At 39.0% G+C, this 19,709-nt stretch overlaps 1 long non-coding RNA gene across 1 annotated transcript in view; it reads right to left on the bottom strand.

The window, feature by feature from the left end:
* Positions 1–5,807, bottom strand: part of LOC116076575 — a 23,057-nt gene extending 17,250 nt beyond the window's left edge. The window contains exon 1 of the long non-coding RNA XR_004112995.1: positions 5,724–5,807. This is a non-coding gene — a long non-coding RNA (uncharacterized LOC116076575). The remainder of the gene's footprint in view (positions 1–5,723) is intronic.
* Between the last annotated feature and the right edge of the window lie 13,902 nt (positions 5,808–19,709).

The following is a 19,709-nucleotide window of genomic DNA, read 5'->3' as shown; positions in this document are numbered from 1 at the left end:
TATATATGTGTGTGTGTGTAAGTATATATAAATATGTATATATACACATATATGTGTGTGTATGTGTATGTATATATATATATACACATACATATATATGCACACGCACACACATATACAAACACACCCACACACACACACATATAACAGATATGCAGCTTTGTCTTCATGTGGGTATTGAACAACTGAAGTGGAGGATCCCAAAACCTGTTGCCTGTGTGTGGGATAAGTTGTTCTAAGTAGGTTGCCTTATCTGGCCTCAGTGGGAGAAGAAGCACCTAGCTTCACATAAACTTGAAGTGCCAGGGTCAGGAATACCTGGGGCAGGGGGGCGGGCTGGCCCACCTGCTCAGAAAAGGTGTAGGGGAAAACAAAACAAAACAAAACAATAAACCCAACCAACCAAACAAACAAACAAAAAACAAGAAACAAAAACAAACAAACAAACAAACAAAAAAAAGAAAAGGTGTAGGGGTTGGGGAAGTATTGTGGGAGGAGGTGACAGGTAGGGGGCCAGAAAGTGGGATGTAAAGTGAATAAGTAAAAAATAAAATCATTGATTTAATTAGTATAAAACACATGTGCACGTGTGTACACACATACACACTCACATACTCAGCAGAAGAGAACAGCAAAGCTGACGACAGCACCCTTGGGCGTATCCATTGCTGTGATCATGTCTCTGCTAGAGTAACCTATTATTTACTGAGTGAGCACATTTTGTCAATCAGTAATTTTTAAAAATATTATTGCTTGAGATTTGTTTAGTGCCCAGTAAGTTCTAATATGTGATCCTGGGTGTGAGATCTGTGACCTGTCTCATTTTACACAGATCCAGAAGAGCTAAGTAAGTTTGCACATTAATAGAGTAAGAGTGTGCATGCATGTGCATGCCTGTATGTGTGCTATATACACATCTATACATATAAGTATTTATGAAATAGGCCCTGTGTATGTTTTGTTACATTTGCTTATCTATCTGTATGTATGTGGAGGGTGCATGACCTTAGTATGTGTGTTGGTTTACTCCTTCTGACATGACAGTAAGGGGTGTGGGGAGGGATCTAATTCAGGTAATCAGGTTGGTGGCAAGTGCTGAGCAGTCTTGGTGCTCCTCCCCCACTATATTCTTGTATAGCATTTCTACATTACAGAAGTTTCCAGGGTTTTTATTTTCTTGTTATAGGGAAAACATAATATCCAGAGAATCTGTCCGGTGCTTCTTCCATGAAGCCAGAATAATTTCCTTCTTTTTACTCCTTTTCAAGATAATGTAACTGCAATGTGATACTACAAATTACCTTTTTATTTTGTTCCCAGACTTTTTTTTCTGAAATCCAATTTAGCAATACAATGACCATTTTGTAAAAGAATATTGGGTAAATTTATGTTTGCTAAAGCTGACATAATGCACTACAAATTGGTTTAAATGAGAAGACATATGTTCTCATAGTCCTCAATTCTAAAAATGCAAGATGGAAGCCAAAAGGATTGGTTTATACAGAGGTTTCTCTTCTTCCTGCACAGTCGACTTCTTCATCGCCATGTGACAGTTTTTCTGTCTGAGCTCTATGTGTTCTGATTTATCTTTGAAAAGAGTTTAATCACATTGGGTTGACACCAAAGCTCATTTTAAATTTACACCTTTAAAAGTTTTTCCTCTGAATGCTGCCATATTAGAGCTCTGGTGGGTGGGTCTTTAGTCAATGGACCAGATAATAATCCATATTTGGGGTTATTACTTCTGTCTCTGTAGGAAAAAATTTCTCAGAAAATTATCTTCGAAGATCATCAGATGCACCATAAAATAACTACTTTTGAACTTTGCACAGTGCCAGGCATGTTTACATTGGAACAGGATAACTAGGTTATCATCAATAATCATATGTCATATGATTATTCAACCTGAATCGACATGTGTCATAAATCATGCTCCATTACACATATCCAAGTCATCAAACTGGAATGCATTCAAATGCTTACTCTCATATTTCCCTAGCCTAACACCTTATTAATTTGATCAAATAAAGTACTTCTACAGGGAGTCTCCTCTTCTGCTATGCCTCCCTGCTTACATTTTTAATGTGTGCTTATTCTCCCCTATCTCTGTTGCAGTCTCCACTTCATAGACAATCTGGACATTATTTCATCTGGTATTCTATTTAACTTTGTAGCTTATTTTCTGCAGCAAACCACTTGAAACTTCTATAATCTTTCTTCTTAGATTCCCTTTTATTGGCAAGGGACTTGATGCTCCATAACTCTTACTGTTGTCTGCAAACTTAAAAAACAACCCTCTTGGCTCTTACTTGCATGTGAATGTTATCAGTGGAAACTCCCTCATTAGAACTGTACTATTCCTGCCAGTGAGAAAAGTTACATAGTATTCAAAGACAATGACCTAGAGTGTGCCAGCATCCAGTCACTCCCTGAAACTATGAGCAGAATAGAAGGAATTCATTTTATGCTTCCATAATGACAGCATATCATTTTTCTGACTGACATATGCCAAGTTGTTCCAAAGCCCAGATTCTCAAAGGTGGTAACAAGGCAATCTCAGCACTCATGCAAAGGCTGCAAGTCTTTCCTTAAACGCCTTAAAAGAAAACATGACTCTAAGGAAAGTATTAGTAGAAACAAATAATTTCTGTAATTGTTTTTTCCTGGGATCAAGATTTCAAAATTGAGCTATTAACAAGACAGATGTCTAGTATTAAATGACTTCTGAGTATTAACGATGTATATTACAGAAAATGTCTTTTTTTTTACATTTAAATACATTGATTCCAAGAAGTCTGGGAAATTATGACAAGTTTAGTTTTCATTTCTTTAAGGATTATCTATAAGATATTAAATCATTTAAATATTTTAAATATTTGTTCATGCTCTTTTCCCTTCCCAACTCCTTAAAGATCCTCCCAGCTCCTTAGCACAACCGCATGTGATTTCTCTCTTTCTCTTTCTTAAAATCAAAAAAAAGGGGGGGAGGAGGGAGGGCTAGAGACATGGCTCAGCCTTTAAGAGCACTGACTGCTCTTCCAGAGGTCCCGAGTTCAATTCCCAGCAACCACATGGTGGCCCACAACCATCTGTAGTGAGATCTGACGCCTTCTTCCGGTGTGTCTGAAAAGAGTGACATTGTACTCACATACATAATATAAACAAATAAATCTTAAAAATCAAAATCAAAATAACTAAACAATGTGCACACATGCACGTGCACGCACACACACACATACATAAACACACTCAAACACACACACACACACACACACATACACACACAGAGAGTCCACTTTATATTAACCAACTCCCAACTCCACCTTGTATGGGGCTACTCTGAGTGTGGTTTATATACCCAGGAAAATTCCATTTTCTGAATCTTTTCAGTATTTGGTCTATAGAAAGAGAATGATCCAGATATCTATTTTGAGCATTGGGGGCTGCTTCAGGATGACAATTACTTTTCTTGTCAAGGGTTGAAATTTATAGGAGAATATGTAGGAAAGGTGGAAGAGAGAAGGTGCTTATTCCCATTACCTACTCAGAGTAATGACTTCCCATATGTATTAAATATCCTTAAAGGAAATTATCTAACTAACTTAGATAACCCTTAGAGGTATACATGTGATCCTAGGTTCCTATATATTTTCAGACATAACAAACTACAATGCATGAAAGCCCCCACTTACTATCTGCTTTGCAGGTAATGTGATGAGGTTATATTTAGAGATACTCAAGGCTTGTGAGACAGGTTACCTTATTGGTGGCACTCCAGTAGCTGTCAATTTGTTAAGAATGGGCTTCTCCCAACCATCAGACTGAGCTCAGAGACCCCGGTGGGGCAGTTGGTGGAAGGACTAGAGGAACAGAGGGGGACTGCAACCCTATAGGAAGAACAACATCAGCTGGCTAGACTACCCAGTGCTCCCAGGGACTAGACCACCAACCAAGGAGTGTATAGAGAGGGATCCATGGCTCCAGATACATAGGTAGCAGAGGATGGCCTTGTCTGACATCAATGGGAGGAGAAGTCCTTGGTCCTGGGGAGGTTTAATGCCCCAGAGTAGGGGGATGCTGGAGCGATGTGGTGGGAAAGGGTGGGTGAATGAGAGAGCATCCTCACAGAGGCAAAGGAGAGGGAGGAGAGGGCAGATGTGGGAGGGGGGAATTGTGGAAGAGTAACCAGGAAATGGGATATCATTGAGAAGTAAATGAATGAAATGGTTAATAAAAAAAGTAAATTAAAAAAAGGGCTTCTCATCCAGATATCTCAAAACACTGTGAAGAACACTTTTCAATTTTTTAATGAAGTATGCATAGACAGTTTTTATTTCTTATGCCATTGCCTCAGGTCTAGTCTCTGCTAAGAGGTGAGATAACACATTCTAAATCTCTTCGAGCAGGTGATCTCCCCATCTGGCGGGCACCAGGCCTCGGCTTTGCCTTCTCTAGCCTGAGACTGCTGGGATGATTCTGTTTTCTTGAGGTCCATTGTTTCAATAGTCCAGTGGACAAACAGAGGGCCATAAGAATCTCCACAGCTCTCCACCTCTGCTGGAACGGTTCTAGTTGACTGGCTTTAACAGCAGAAGTAAATTTTCTTTTCCCTTTTTAATTTTTTTTTTTAAATTCTTCTCTTATATATTACATTCCAACTGTAGTTTCCCCTCTCTTTGCACCCCCTTCCCAGTTTGCCTTTCTTCTGCCCCAGATCCACACCACTTCCTCCTCCCAGAGTACACCATGCCTCCTACGAATATCAAGGAAACACTGAATCGTAAGCTACAATAAGATTAGGGACATACAATCACATCAAGGCTGGAATAGATAACCCAGTAGGAGGAAAGGGGTCCTACACATAGGCCAAAGAGTAGGCCTTGCTGACATTGTTAAGTTTTCCATAACAACACCAAGCTACTCAGCTTGTGTGTGTGTGTGTGTGTGTGTGTGTGTGTGTGTGAGAGAGAGAGAGAGAGAGAGAGAGAGACAGAGACAGAGACAGAGACAGAGACAGAGACAGAGAGACAGAGAGAGACAGGGACAGAGACAGAGAGAGACAGAGACAGAGAGAGACAGAGAGACAGAGAGATAGAGAGAGACAGAGAGATAGAGAGAGACAGAGAGAGAGACAGGGACAGAGACAGAGAGAGACAGAGACAGAGAGACAGAGACAGAGAGAGACAGAGACAGAGAGACAGAGACAGAGACAGAGAGAGCACGCAGGCTTCCTTACCTCTGGCAGTTTTCCATTTTAAGATTCCAGATTAAACCACCTAATAAGGCCACTGGCTATTTAGAAAGATGCTAAGGTATAATCTGCTCTAGAGCAATGGGAACAAATACAAAAGGCAAAACCAATAAGATTCTGCAAGAAACATCAAGAACTGCCCTGGTTGTAACTGTAAGCTTAAATTCCTTCTCAGCTCTTGGCTAGGTCCAAATGACTTACATCAAAATCTCAACAAAATTCCAGAACTGCTGTTTGTCTCCTGACATTTGAACACCATACCAAATGAAGATCAAGGCTTCTCTCAAAGCATTTATCACTAAGTGCGTTGGCGGTAGTTGTATTATCAAAGATTTTCAACTCTAGCCCTTTTTCATTTTAACCTCCTTAAATGGAAGCAAGACAGGCTTTGCATATAGGTAACCTTTAGGGAAAATTAAAACAGGTTTTCTCTCCTGCAGGGTGGTAACAGATTTGAGTCTTCCTAACTTACCTCTGACAGTTTGTGCTGGCGACAATGCCGTTTAAAACAGCAGATGGTTACTTGCATATCACAGGAAGGGGGAAAAGAAGCAAGTGATACATCAACTGGGATCACAGCCCTGGGAAAACTTGCACATTTCAGCAGAAGCTGCAGAGACTTGAATGTTTATAAGCAATAAGGAGCAGGAGAGCGAGCAGGAGGCAAAAAAAAACGACAGTACAAAAAGGGAAAGGTTAATGTGGTAGAAGGTGTGGGCCTGTTACTCTTCCCCGAGGAAAGAGTAAGTGCATTTGATAATTTTTGTTGCTGCATAATGTGTACAACTTCAGAACAGGGCATTGTGGACATGGAGTTCTTAGTGAAGCAGAGAGAGTCGCCGTCACAAGTTCACAACTGGGAATACATTAGCACTGCATTTGGAAGATGCTTCACCTCTGCACACACAGTACAGCCCACAACCAGCCTAGCTTTGATTTCTTCTCTTTATATCTTGCTGAGTTTTCCCCCTTTCCATCATGAATCTATATCAATTAAACAGATTGTTACTTAAAAAAAAAACAAAAGAAAACCGTCCTTAACATACACAACTAATGTCCTGATTTGCTTGGGACAGAGTCTTAATAAATGACTAAAACCTGGGACTGCTTATAGAGGCTGTGGAGTCTAGTATGCTTCGAGGTGGCTCGGTGTAAACGCCAGCATCTCCTGTGATTTCCGTGCTGACTTTGTTTAATCTTTATGTTCTGTCTCCTGTGAGTGGGGATCATAATAGTTACCTGCCTCTCAGGTTGGCTGAGAGGGCGACAGCCACAGCAAGTCCTGTTGGTTACTCTGTGTCCTTTTACTGACGGCTTAATGGGATTTATTGTGAACAGATAACAGTACGGAGCCCTCTCTTCAGATTCACTTCACTTTAATAATTCAGATTCCCTGCTCTTCCAGCAGATGGCTTTTAAAATTAATAAATGGTAAATAACTGGCATTTGGTGTTTGCCACATGCCAACCATGGCTCTTAAATAGTTTACAGTCTTGTTTCCTACATTGTGGTGAACACATTCAGCATGACTCCTGCCTTAGATGTGTAGAAATGGAGACACAGATAAATGAGGAAGATTGACCTACAGCCAAGTAATGAGTGGCTAGAGGAAACCAGCTTCAGTCCCAGGCTGTCTGGCTCCAGGGTCCACACCCTTACCTCTTCTCTACATGGCTTCCTGTGTTTGTTCTGACATTAGCCTATCTCTGAGCCTCACTGGTTTCATCTCAGTCAAAACCCTAAGTCAATGCACATTGCCAATTCTTTGGACTAGAGAACTTCCCATGACCTCTTGCCTGGTAATTCTCTCCATCTTTTCAAGTGACTGTAATAAGTCACATTTCATTGGCTTTTCAGCTGGTTTCCAAACAACCAACTGCTTATGGCTTTTGAGATGAGTAAGTGCTTGCTTGGGGTTTAATGTACTTGTGCCTTGTCCTTCCCATTCCCTGCCCCCACCCACAAATAATGCCTCAAGAAGACAGGCTCCAGGCCAGCCATCAGCACTTACTTACTATTCAGCCTGTTTTTGTTGTTGTTTGTTTGTTTGTTTGTTTGTTTTTTAGTCAACTTTGATTCCTCCACTGGGACTGTTTACAGGGGGGTTACTGTGAACCGGACAAGTGTAAGGACCTCTGTAGTGGATCTCTGTATACAGAGATCATGAAATCAGTTATTTCTGGCAAAGGCTGCATTAGGATAGTTTATAGAAAACTACTACTTAGGATGATATATGGAAAACAATAAATATTTACTAGAATGAAAGGTAGCGCTTTTCTTTTACTTCTATTTATCTCTTGGCAGCTGTCTTTGATTACCTGAGTTAAATGGCTAAGTTTTTAGTATGATTTTTTTTATTACTATCCTTTGAATAACTATTTAGTTCTCTAGTCTTGATGACTATGTTTTCCTTCTTTTGACATTTTATTAACACTGTTCTTTTTTGCTCTGAACAACAAAATCTTAGGGAGAAATTCTTTCAAAGGAAGTATATAATTAGCATCACAATGTTCATGACCCTCATTCTTTAAAAAGTAGTTGACATTTCAGAACTAGTAAGACAGGTTGTCATTAAACTGCAATAATTACATATGGACTTTTGAGATAATTGCTAATTTAAGATTATTCAGGTTTTGGTACTATATAGTTTTTAAAAATATATGCCTGCTTAAAGTCCTTAATGCCACAGGTCGTGAGATAAATCAAACACGTAGGACAGCATCTTTCTGAGTGATTTGACCTGCCCAATACTACTTCCCAGCTGGGCTTAATGCTCAGCATTTTAAAAGGATCACATACTAATCACTAAGCCTGATGTAGAGTAAACGGACAATTATCGTCTACTCAATAACTGCATGACTACCTGTGTGAAAGGAGAGGATTAGGGATGAGTTTATAGCTTCTTTTCCCATGCTGACTTAAGAACTGCATAGTAGTGAAGGTATAGAATTCCACAAACAGAAATTTTATAAAGGAGGAGGACAAGGGATATAGAAACAGTAGCAATCTGTACTTCTGCTAGCCAGTTCAAAGACAGCAGTCTGGCTTGGGGTTAGTGTGGCAACAGTAATATAGTCATATTGCAAAACCTAAATACTGACTGAATCTGAGATGTGCTAGAAGCTACAGTGGATCATATATGTATATAATATATATTACAATTATATATGTATATGTATATACACACACATACATATATATATGTATATATATAATAGATATTTTACAGAGGAAGGCATATTGTAAGCATTTGGTTCACAGATATTGAGGCTGCCATGCTCCAAAAGCTGCAGAATAAATTAGTAAATTGGAGAACTAGAAGACTTAGTAATATATTTTTACTTCTATGACAATAAGCCTCAAGACCTAGAGAAAAAAGTTTCAGTTTGAGTTCTGTGGTAGAATAACCTATATACACATCTGAAGTAGCCAGATGTGAGGAATTATGGATATGCAAACTTTTTAGATAAAGCAGCAATGTTATCAGGTGTAAATGTTAATCTATGTCCAGGAAAACCCTGAGAGAAACATGCAGGAAAATATTTGATGAAATACCCAGGTATCCCCTGATCAAGTCAAAGTGAGATTTAAAACAAATCATCATGGATTCTTTTGGAGTGAGCTATGTGAACAAGGAGGTATGTGAGTATATTGTATAAATATAATAACATAAAGTTGTACTTTATTCTATCAGTATAAGCATAATGTTGGAACACTGTATGACTATGTGTAAATAAGTATAGAACACCTGGCAGGTATTAATAATTGTATACAGGATGTATCTGAATGTGCTAATTAGTTTTCCACTTATTTATTTATTGGTTGATTCATTCATTCATTCAATCAGTCACTTCATATCCCAATAGCTTCCAGTCCCTTCTCACACAGCCCTTCTTTGCAACCTGTACCCTTTACCTCTGAGAAGGAGGAGGTCCCCCAGGTACCAACCAGCACATCAAGTCACTGCAGGACTAGGTACATCCTCTCCCACTGATAAGGTAGCCCAGTTGTAGGAACAGGATACACAATCAGACAACAGAGTCAGAGTAAGTCCCTGCTCCAGTTCTTGGGGGGACACTCATGAACACTAAGCTGTACATCTCTTACATAATGCAGGGAGCCTAGGTATACTCTTTGTTTGGTGGTCCAGTCTCTGGGAGCCCAGTTAAGTTGACTCTGTTGGTCTTCTCATAAGTTCTTATCCACTCCAGGTCCCTCAGTCCTTACTCTAACTCTTTTACAAGACTTCTCAAGCTTGGTCTAAGACTTGGGTGTGGGTCTCTGCATCTGGTATGATCATCTGGTAGGTAGAACCTCTCAGAGGACAGTTATGCTAGGCTCCTGTTTGTGAATCCAAGCAGACAGATACAAACATAGCCTGAGCATCCAAGGTAGTTAAAGGAGGAGGCAGCCTTGCAATGTGTTCCTATTGATTCTCTCAAGACAGCTTGGCACATCACACCTCACCCCTCAAGCTGTCAGGGGTTGCTACTGCATTCAGTGATATCCATCTCACATACAACACTTGTGTATCTAGGTCACCATTGGGAAATATAGCTGTTAACAGTGGATCCCTATCATGTCTACTTGGTGCCACATGTGAGGATGCTCTTGGGCATACTTCTGTGACCATACACCTGCATTTCTTGGAGAACACTGTCCTCTCAACTTTGATGAATGAGCCTGTCAGCTCCGTCTCTGTGGAGATCTATGTGTGGATGGAGGAAACAACTAGTACTGCGACTGCACGGGTAGTGCATTCCAAGAAGCACACTGTGAGACTTGGATGCCTCCTGGTTGGTTAAATCCTTATCACAATGATATAACATGTGTCAGTTAGTTTTAAATGTCAAATTGCCACAATCCATAACCAGAATGTAAGGTCTTCAATAGAATAATTGCCTACTTCAGATTGGCTTGTGAGCGTGTATATGGGGGCTTGTCATCATTGTTAATTGATGTAGAAGAACCAGTCGATTGTGGCATCATGGGAAGCATCATTCTCTCTCTATCAGGAGACCTGATTTACAACACACAGGGTAAAGGTAAATGGAAGCAGGCAGAAAACTAGGAATCAATAGTATGTATTTGTTCCCCTTTGTTCAAAAGTGTGGCTGTAATTGTACCAGCTACATGACTATGAATTACAGAACAACTGCAACCCAGGATTGTAATCAAAATAAGAAAAGCCAAGCTTTCCTCCCCTAAGTTGTTTGTGGGCAGGGTATTTTATCACAGTAATGGGAACAAAACTAGAACAAGTTATAATTATATATTTCATTTGTAAATTCTACTTTTGTATATTATATAACTTCTTAATATTTTAATTTTCTAAATATTTAGAACTCAATATATGAGTGGGTACTGTAAAGATTATAAATGTTTTAAACCAATTCCTAAAAATAAGACATCATTAATTATGGTCACCATATGGGACTAAACTCTGAACTACTGAGATGTTAATCAAATCTTGTCACTCATAGGAGTCTCAACTGTCAAGCAGAATTATAACATTGGTATCAGAAATTTTTAGATGGCCTGTGTAAATATTATATGTGCAATTTCAAGCCTAATGGAACAATATTATAAGAATAATCATTATTTTTACTTCTACCAAGGTCTGAACACAGCAATTCAAGATAAGTATATAAATTCAGGTAATAGTATGTATATAGAAATATATGATGAAGTTTTTTGGATGATTCTGCATATGTAAGAGGTAACAGAAGAAAAATAATTTATCATACAAATTGAAATTTCACTGAAAGAAAAAAAAATTCAGTTCTAGCTACATATTGTAGTATGGATTATAAACAACGAGACTACATTTAAAGAAATTTATCTGCCATTCATTGTTATTCCAATTATTTAAAATTAGAAAATAGTTTTGTACACTTTTCAGTGAAATAGATAATTATAAAAAAAAAAATTCTTTGGAGATTTTAACCAAGCAATATATGCAGGTTTAGAAGGATTCAAATTTAATCCTTGAAAAATATTAATTACACTTGGTCCTCTGCTGGTTATATGTTTTCACCAATATTATTTTTCTGAAATGTAATTTTTCACATAACTCTTATAAAAAAAAAGCCCTAGTAACTAACTACTGTTGCTATGTTACAAATGAGTGAAGTTTATCTTTGACTCAAGTGGTTAGATCCAGACAGTGGAGCCAAACAGCTTAGACTCAGTCTGGTTTAATCACTTTCCTGACCAAGCCTGGGAAGTGTCTTAGCCTCTGTATGTATTGGTTTCCTCATTTTGATGGTAGGTAGATATTATAACAACTCTCATCTGACATGCAAGCTGTGAGGAATGAGTGGCTTGAGCCACACAACTCCACACTGGGGATAGAATACCTAGATTAGCCCTGGCACCAGAAGAGCTATTTACCTTGACAGTGATAACAAAAGTAGTAATTACTACTGCAGTATTGTTATTTGCAGTAATTCAGAAGAATTGAAACTCCTGAGTTTCTTAATGCTTACCATTTCTTAAGACCAATCTTACTGTAGTTCTAGGCATGGTAGAAAGTTCTTTGTACATATTTTTTTGTCCTTATTTTTAGGTGAGGATACTGAGGTTATTAGACTTAGCTTGGCTATTTAATAATAGAGTTTAATTTCTCTTGTTAATACCCATAAAAATTAAAGGCATTTTTAAAAATATTCAACACAATGAAAATAAATGTGAGGCAAGCTCCTAGAGTGTTGGAAGTCTAGTTTTGAAAATTAAAATTTGTTGGGCATATAGTGACTTTTGCAGATCATTTATTTTCTTATTTCTGAGATTTCACTGTAAGACCCTGTTGAGCCTTAGCTTACCGGAGACCCCCTGAGTGAATCACATGAAGCCTGATTGATGCAAAGAAAAGTATAAGGATCTTTATTTCAGTGCACTGAGGCTGTCCCAGACCCTAAGGAAAGGAGGCGACCCCCGCAGAACTTATTCAGAACTTATTCAGTGACCCTTATTTCAGGGCAGCAGCAATTAGACACAATGTGATTGGTAGAACAGTGTGACTTTTTAAACTTATTGGTCTTTAAGGAATGAGGTGGCAAGTACTTCCTTTGTCTGAAGGTGGGCAAAGGTCCACCCTGCAGAATGTGTCCCCACCCTCAGGTTGTTTCTCACCCTGTGATCTGAGGAATGTTAATTAGCCTCTCCCTTCAGAGAGTTCCATTACCTTCCCAAAGTTCCTGAGCTTATTTTATTAAGGAAATTCCTGGCCTCCCAGTGTTTTTCTGAGATGTCCCTGTTCACTCAGATCTTACAACACCACCATATCCCCTTCTCCTTAATGATGCTGAGAATGGATATCTGCAAACTCCATACTCCACAAATGTCTTCTGACATCCTGTCTTCCACAGCAGGTACTAGGGAGAGAGGAAAAGAGGCAGAAATCCTTATATGTTCTGACAAATTCTTTCCTCCACTGAATTTCTTAACTACTCCAAAGCCTCTTTCTTCCCCATGAGATCTCAACTTCCGGGCCCCCAAGCCCATCTCCTATGCTGCACTTCGGCAAATGTCCTGGATTGTTGCAGCCGGTGTCCTCTCTTCTGGTCTGATCATTTTCAGCTCCTAAGCTAACTTTCCATCCCCTTGAATCCCCCAGGGAGTGTGTCATCAACAAAGAGTGACTTCTCTCAGAATTTTTCACTTTAGTTCTGACAGATTTTCTTCATCCTTTCTGGTTCTTCTTAACACTCTTCCTTTGTCTAAACATCTGCTTGTCTGTAAATTCTGTCTTTAACATTTGGTAACAAGAGCCAAGTCAGTTCGTTTTCCCCCTATTACAATACAATACCACCATCAAACCTGTCTACACTGGTTTTAACTTCTTTCTAGGTCTTTTTTTTTCTGCCTCATTCAAAAACTGTGAGCTCTGATCCTCCACAGTCTCTCCCTGGTCCTCTAGAATTTGAGTGCCTCAGACTTATTTTCCTTAAGTCCTAGAAATCATGGTGATTATATGCTTTTTAATAATAAGTGCTTTAGATTAAATTTTCTTTTGTTGAAATTACTTTTGTGGTTACTTTCATCTCAAATAGCCACTGAGTGATGTATTAACTGACTTGGAGAAGTTTGAAAGCCAATTAATGATAGATAGAAAAGTTAACAATTGACCAGGACCATCAAATCACACTCTTCAGAGAATGTCATTAAGAATGTGTCTCAGATCTTTCCAGAATCTACACTGAAAATGGGCATGTGTACTCTGTTGCTGCAGGAAACAGCAGGTTCATTCTGTGCAAGAAATGAAAGAGCGATCCAATAAACTAGCCCTTAAGCATTGCCAACATCCAAGACAAAAGGCCTTGTAAAATGTTTATGGGGGAATGATTCAAAATGGGAAGATTAAATACAAACTATCCTACTTAAAGTGCCATTGCTCGTACTTCAAACTCTCAAAGAGTAGATACAGATTCTATTCTATTTGGACTCACTCAAAAGGAGAAATACTGGCCCTAACATTTGGGTTCTCTCAAAGAAATAACTGCAAAGACCACTAGACCCATGTTACTGCTAGTCATCCAATACAGGAGCTTACTCTTATTGAACTCCTAATCAGCTTCTTTTTATTTTAAACTATCCTTTGAAAATTTCATGCGTGTATAAGATGGATCTTCATCAAATTTATCACTTCCTTCTCCCTCTTTCTTAAGTCCTCTCTTAACATTTCCTTCTCAACTTTACATTTTCCTTTTCTAATGTTTTAGTTAATTACTTTATAAGCAACTGAGCATCTTTTGGGTACATGTCCAGGAGTGGTATAGCTGGATTCTCACGTTCAATTTTCTGAGGAACTGCCAGACTCATTTTCAGAGTGGTTGTATCAGCTTGCAATCCCACCAACAATGGACAAGTGTTCCTCTTTCTCTATATCCTTATCAGCATCTGCTGTCACTTGAATTTTTTTATCCTAGCCATTCTTACTAGTGTGGGTAGAATCTCAGGGTCTTCTTGATTTGCATTTCCTTGATGACTAAGGATGTTGAACATTTCTTTGAGGCTCCTCAGTTGAGAATTCTTTATTTAGCTCTGTATCCTATTTTAATAGGGTTATTTGGTTCTCTGGAGTCTAACTTCTTGAGTTCTTTGTATATTTTGGATATCAGCCCTCTATCTGATGTAGGGTTGGTAAAGATCTTTTCCCAATCTGTAAGCATTTTGTCCTGGTGAAAGTGTCCTTTGCCTTACAGAAGCTTTCAATTTTATGAGATCTCATTTATCTACAGTTGATCTCAGAGCCTGAGCCATTGGTGTCTGTTCAGGAAATTTTCCTCTGTGCCTATGTGTTTGAGGCTCTTTCCCACTTTCTCTTCTATTAGATTTAGTGTATCTGGTTTTATGTGAAGGTCTTTGATATACTTGGACTTGAACTTTGTACAAGGTGATAGGAATGGATCAATTTGCGTTCTTCTATATGCTGACCATTACTTGAGGCAGCACCATTTGTTGAATATGCTGTCTTTTTTCTCATTGGATGGTTTTGCCTTCTTTGTCAAAGATCAGGTGACCATAGATGTATGGGTTTAATTTTGGGTCTTCAATTCTATTCCATTGATCTACTTGTCTGTCTCTGTACCAATACGATGCAGTTTTTATCACTATTGCTCTGTAGTAAAGCTTGAGGTCAGGATGGTGATTCTTACAGAAGTTCTCTTATTGTTGAGAGTAGTTTTCACATCCTGGGATTTTTTGTTGTTCCAAATTAATTTGAGAATTGCTCTTTTTATCTCTAAATTGAGTTGAAATTTTGATGAGGATTGCATTGAATCTGTAGATTGCTTTTAGTAGGATGTCCATTTTTCCTATGTTAATCCTGCTGATCCATAAGCATGGGAGATCTTCTGAGGTCGTCTTCAATTTCTTTCTTCAGAGATTATCAGCCTTATTTATAATAGCCAGAAGCAGGAAAGAACCCAGATGTCCCTCAACAGAGGAATGGATACAGAAAATGTGGTACATTTATATAATAGAGTACTACTCAGCTATTAAAAACAATGACTTTATGAAATTCACAGGCAAATGGACAGAACTAAAAAATATCATCCTGAGTGAGGTAACCCAGTCACAAAAGAACACACATGGTATGTACTCACTGATAAGTGGATTTTAGAAAAAAAAGCTTGGAATATCCAAAATACAAGCCACAGACCATATGAAGCTCAAGAAGAAGAAAGATCAAAATGGATGCATCTATCCTACTTAGAAGGAGGAACAAAATAATCATGGGAAGTAGAAGGAGGGAGGGACTTGGGAGGGAAAGAGAAGAGGGAGAGGAAAAAGGGGGCAGAATCAGGTGTGGGAAGAGATGGAGGAGATGTACAGAAAGTCAGGAAATTGAACAGAGGTGTGTGACAGTGGAAAATGGGGAACTTGGGGTAGCTACCAGAAAGTCTAAAATACCAGAAAGCAAGAGGCTCCCAGGACCCAACTGTGCCACGCACACTCGTCTACTCCAGTCACATCCATAATATCGGGGATAAAATCCTGATAAAGGATAAGAGACAATAAGAATCCAAAAGGAGTTCTGTGCCTCCTGGATTTCAGACTAGTCGCTGGTATCCCCTAACTCAGACGTGTTCCAGATTAGTCTCTCCAATCATCAACACGGCCTCATAATTAGACATAAAGCTACCCCAAGTAATGATTTGTAAATGGTTAAGATTGTCTCCTGGCCGACTCAATGTTTCCAACCATCTTAGTTTAATGTTTTAAGTACTAGAGAGTAATTGAAAGGTTTCTCTCACTCTAGGACATTAGCTGAAAGTGTTAGGTTGGGATTCCCCTCTGCCTGCCTCCAGCAAGAACCAGAGAATTAGCATAAGAATACCTCAACAGGGAGGGCTCCACCCCTCTTCCTCCTGCTTCACACCTAGCTACCAGACCCTGCTGACCTTGGGGTGGGGGTCTCTTGCCTACGTGACTTCAGTCTAGCACTAGGACTGGGGGAAGAAGGACTTAGACTCACATGCAGGACTAGCACTAGAACTTAGATGGGCTAGGACTCAGATTCACGTATCTCTTGCAGTCCCGGGGCCCGGGACTTGGGCCCGGGGGATGCAGCACCAGTTCAGAGGAGATAGCTGCTGCTTTAGACGCAGTATGTTTCAGATAGCCTCAGAGGTACCTCAACTGTTGAGCTGCCAGATTTTTCATTTCTCTTTTACAATGATTGTAAAAGCCTCATGTCATTATTAAAGAAATACACTCAGACCTTACACTACTCGTGTCTAGTCTGTTTGTCAAAGTCGAATCCCGTGCCCACCTGGCCAGAACCCCTAGTCCCGTGGAACAAGGGACCCCCGTTACAAACCCCGTTCCATGGCACAACTGGGATGACATTAGCTGAAATACCCAACAAAAGGGAAAGAGAAGCTGTAGAGACTATATCTAGAGGCTAGTCATGGCCCCTGGTTGAGAGATGAGGCCACTTACCCGTCTCAAAAATATTAACCCAGAATTGTTCTTCTCTAAAGGAAATACAGGGACAAAGAGTGGAGCAAAGACTGAAGGAAATGTCATCCAGAGACTGCCCTACCTGGGGATCCATCCCATATGCAGACACCAAACCCAGACACTATTGCAGATGCCAAGAAGTGCTTGCTGACAGGAGCCTCATATAGCTGTCTCCAGAGATGCTTTGCCAGAGCCTGACCAATACAGATGTGGATACTCATAGCCACCCATAAGACTGAACATAGGGACCCCAATTGAGGTGTTAGGGATAAGACTGAAGGAGCTGAAGGAGTTTTCAACCCCATAGGAAGAACAATATCAACCAACCAGTCCCTCCAGAGCTCCCAGGGACTAAACCACCAACCAAAGGGTTCATAAGAAGGGATTCATGGCTCCAACTGCATATGTAGCAGAGGATTGCCTTTTTTGGCATCAATGGAAGGGAAGGCCCTTAGTCCTGAGAAGGCTGGAAGCCCCAGCATAGGGGAAAACTAGGGAAGCAGGAGTGGCTAGGTGGGTGGGGAACACCCTCATAGAAGAAGGGGTAGGGGATGATATAGGAGTTTTGCAGAGGGGAAACTAGGAAGGGGATAACATTTGAAATATAAATAAAGTAACCAATAAAAAAGTAAAAATAAAAAAATTTAGCAATTGAGTTCCATTAGTGCTGCACATGTGTATGGGATCATTAAATGAACCATAAATACAACTACCAGGGGCCATGTTCTTAAAGAAAAGTAATTCTCCTTCTCCCAAGGTTAATCAAATGCCAATGACTCCTCAGTCAAGAATATGACCTAAGAAATATTTCTTTTTTCATTCTGGAATTGTTGTGTTAATTGTTGAGTATAAAAGTTTTGTATAAGTAACTATGAGTCTTGTGAATTCATATGTGGAACAATCACATATGAATTCTCTCTATCTTTTCTCTTCCTTTGGCCATTACATTCTTCCTGCTCCTTCTCCTGAGCAGTTTCTTGTACCTTGTGTGTGAGGGCAATATTGATACATGCACCCCATGTATGGCCAACCACTTATACTAATTCTCAATACTATTAAGAGTATTGCATTTTTTTCCACGAAAACTATTCCATTAAAACTATAAAATTAGAAGTTTCTATGAACAAGGTTGAAAACAACACAAATTTATGGGTAAAACATAAATACTAAGAATCCAGTTTGTCACCATGACCATTTAAAAAAAAAAATCATCATCAAATTTTCTGCTGTAGGGCATGACTTACTGAGCCTTGAACTTTAACTATATTTCCAGTACCAGGCATGAATTTCCTCCTATGGAACAGAGTCCAGAATCAATCATCAGGCTAATTGGTTTCCTCAATAAACGGTATTACCACTATTGCACACATTGCCTGGAAAGTTATATAGTATAGAGGGTGCAGTGCTAAATTAGACCACTGATGCTTATGTATCCTTAACAGCTGATGCAGCACCTTCCAGCACTGGGAAAGCTAATCAGCAGGGAGAATTTCTTGGTCAGTTCAAAACTGACTTTTTTGTACTCTATAATCAAAGGGTGTGATGTCTTCAGCTTGTACTATTTTGGATGCCTCTGGAGCCTCTTTGACATACATAATAACCTACCTGGAAGGCCATATATATTTACTTGGATTGCAAGCTCAGAGATTCTTTGTGCATTGTTTATTTTAGTGAGGCCTTCCTTTGCCTTACCTTTTCCTGATCATCATCACTCTTCTATTCATCTGAGTATTTCTGTCCTCACTATTCTCTCCACCCTCAATTCATCTACATTCTGCTATGATCACTTTCTAAATTAATTTCTAATGGTCCTTTCTTAGACTTTTTAGTCTTCATAGCTAACAAGCATGCATCAGTGTACTTAGTAATATAGAAATGGTATAATATAAATGGAATGGAGGTCATTAAAAGTATTTACATTCAAAATTGGGCTCGATTTTCAAAATAATGAACTGAATGCCTGGCAGACTAGGGGATTCAGTAAATGACCATGTGTTGTCCAGTATGTGAAAATGGATGTATTAATGTGAAAGTGTCTACATGGTAGGGTGTTTACATCATCTATGGTACACTCTGTCAGTACCCTTCATGTCTTCTTTTCCTTCATCCAGCTATGACACCATTTTTCTTCTGCTGTGGTTCAGGGTGAGCTGAGCCTACTCAATTTCATTCTCTGACTATTTGAAGTAAGTGACAACAGGCACAAGCAAAGATCAGTCAGGCATGGCTCTGGTATTTGTAGCTGAACAGAGGACCCTTTCTTCTGAGATTGTTCAACTGATAAAATAAATCCCTGGATTGCTCTGAGCTTATGTGTTTCACTCTTATGAAACAAAGTGGGAGACAAAAAGTAACAAATCTAGATTCTGTGCTATTTTAAATTCCACATTTTAGGCTTATTTAATGCCAGTTTATTAATGTACCTCCATTGGTTTGTCTATTACATATGATGAATTATTTTCAGTTTGTGAATTTTATTTCTTTCATCAGAGTTAACAATATCAACTAAAATAGTCAGAATCATTTTTATAAAGAGTATAGAAAGAATATAGTATATTTGAGCAAAGAAAAGGGGCAGACAGGTTATATAGATCATAATGTTGGAAAAATATAACAAATTATATAAAAGTAAAACATCCTATAGCAAAACTTTATTTTATACTGTTGATCTATGTTTTATGAATATTTAAAATCGATGATAAAAGGAAATAAAAGCTAATAACTTCTGTTCTATGAACTTATGGGCCATTAAGGAAAAATTGAGTAGACTTTGATCATAAGCTATATTCAATTAGACATAGCATTAAATATCTAAACAGTTCAAATTGCAGACTTGTTTGGAGTAATGATAATAGCTTTAAAATGGAAGGATAAGGTGGGGATGGAGGAAAGAAAAGACAAGAAGAAGGGAAAACTGCAGTTGGTGTGGTGGCCCTGCTGTGTTCTTGAAAGAACTCAAATCCGAAACCAGAGACTTAGCTCGCTGGGG

Source organism: Mastomys coucha, unplaced genomic scaffold (assembly GCF_008632895.1).
Source record: "Mastomys coucha isolate ucsf_1 unplaced genomic scaffold, UCSF_Mcou_1 pScaffold4, whole genome shotgun sequence".
Classification (NCBI taxonomy): Eukaryota; Metazoa; Chordata; class Mammalia; order Rodentia; family Muridae; genus Mastomys; species Mastomys coucha.
This window is presented reverse-complemented; position numbering and strand designations above follow the sequence as displayed.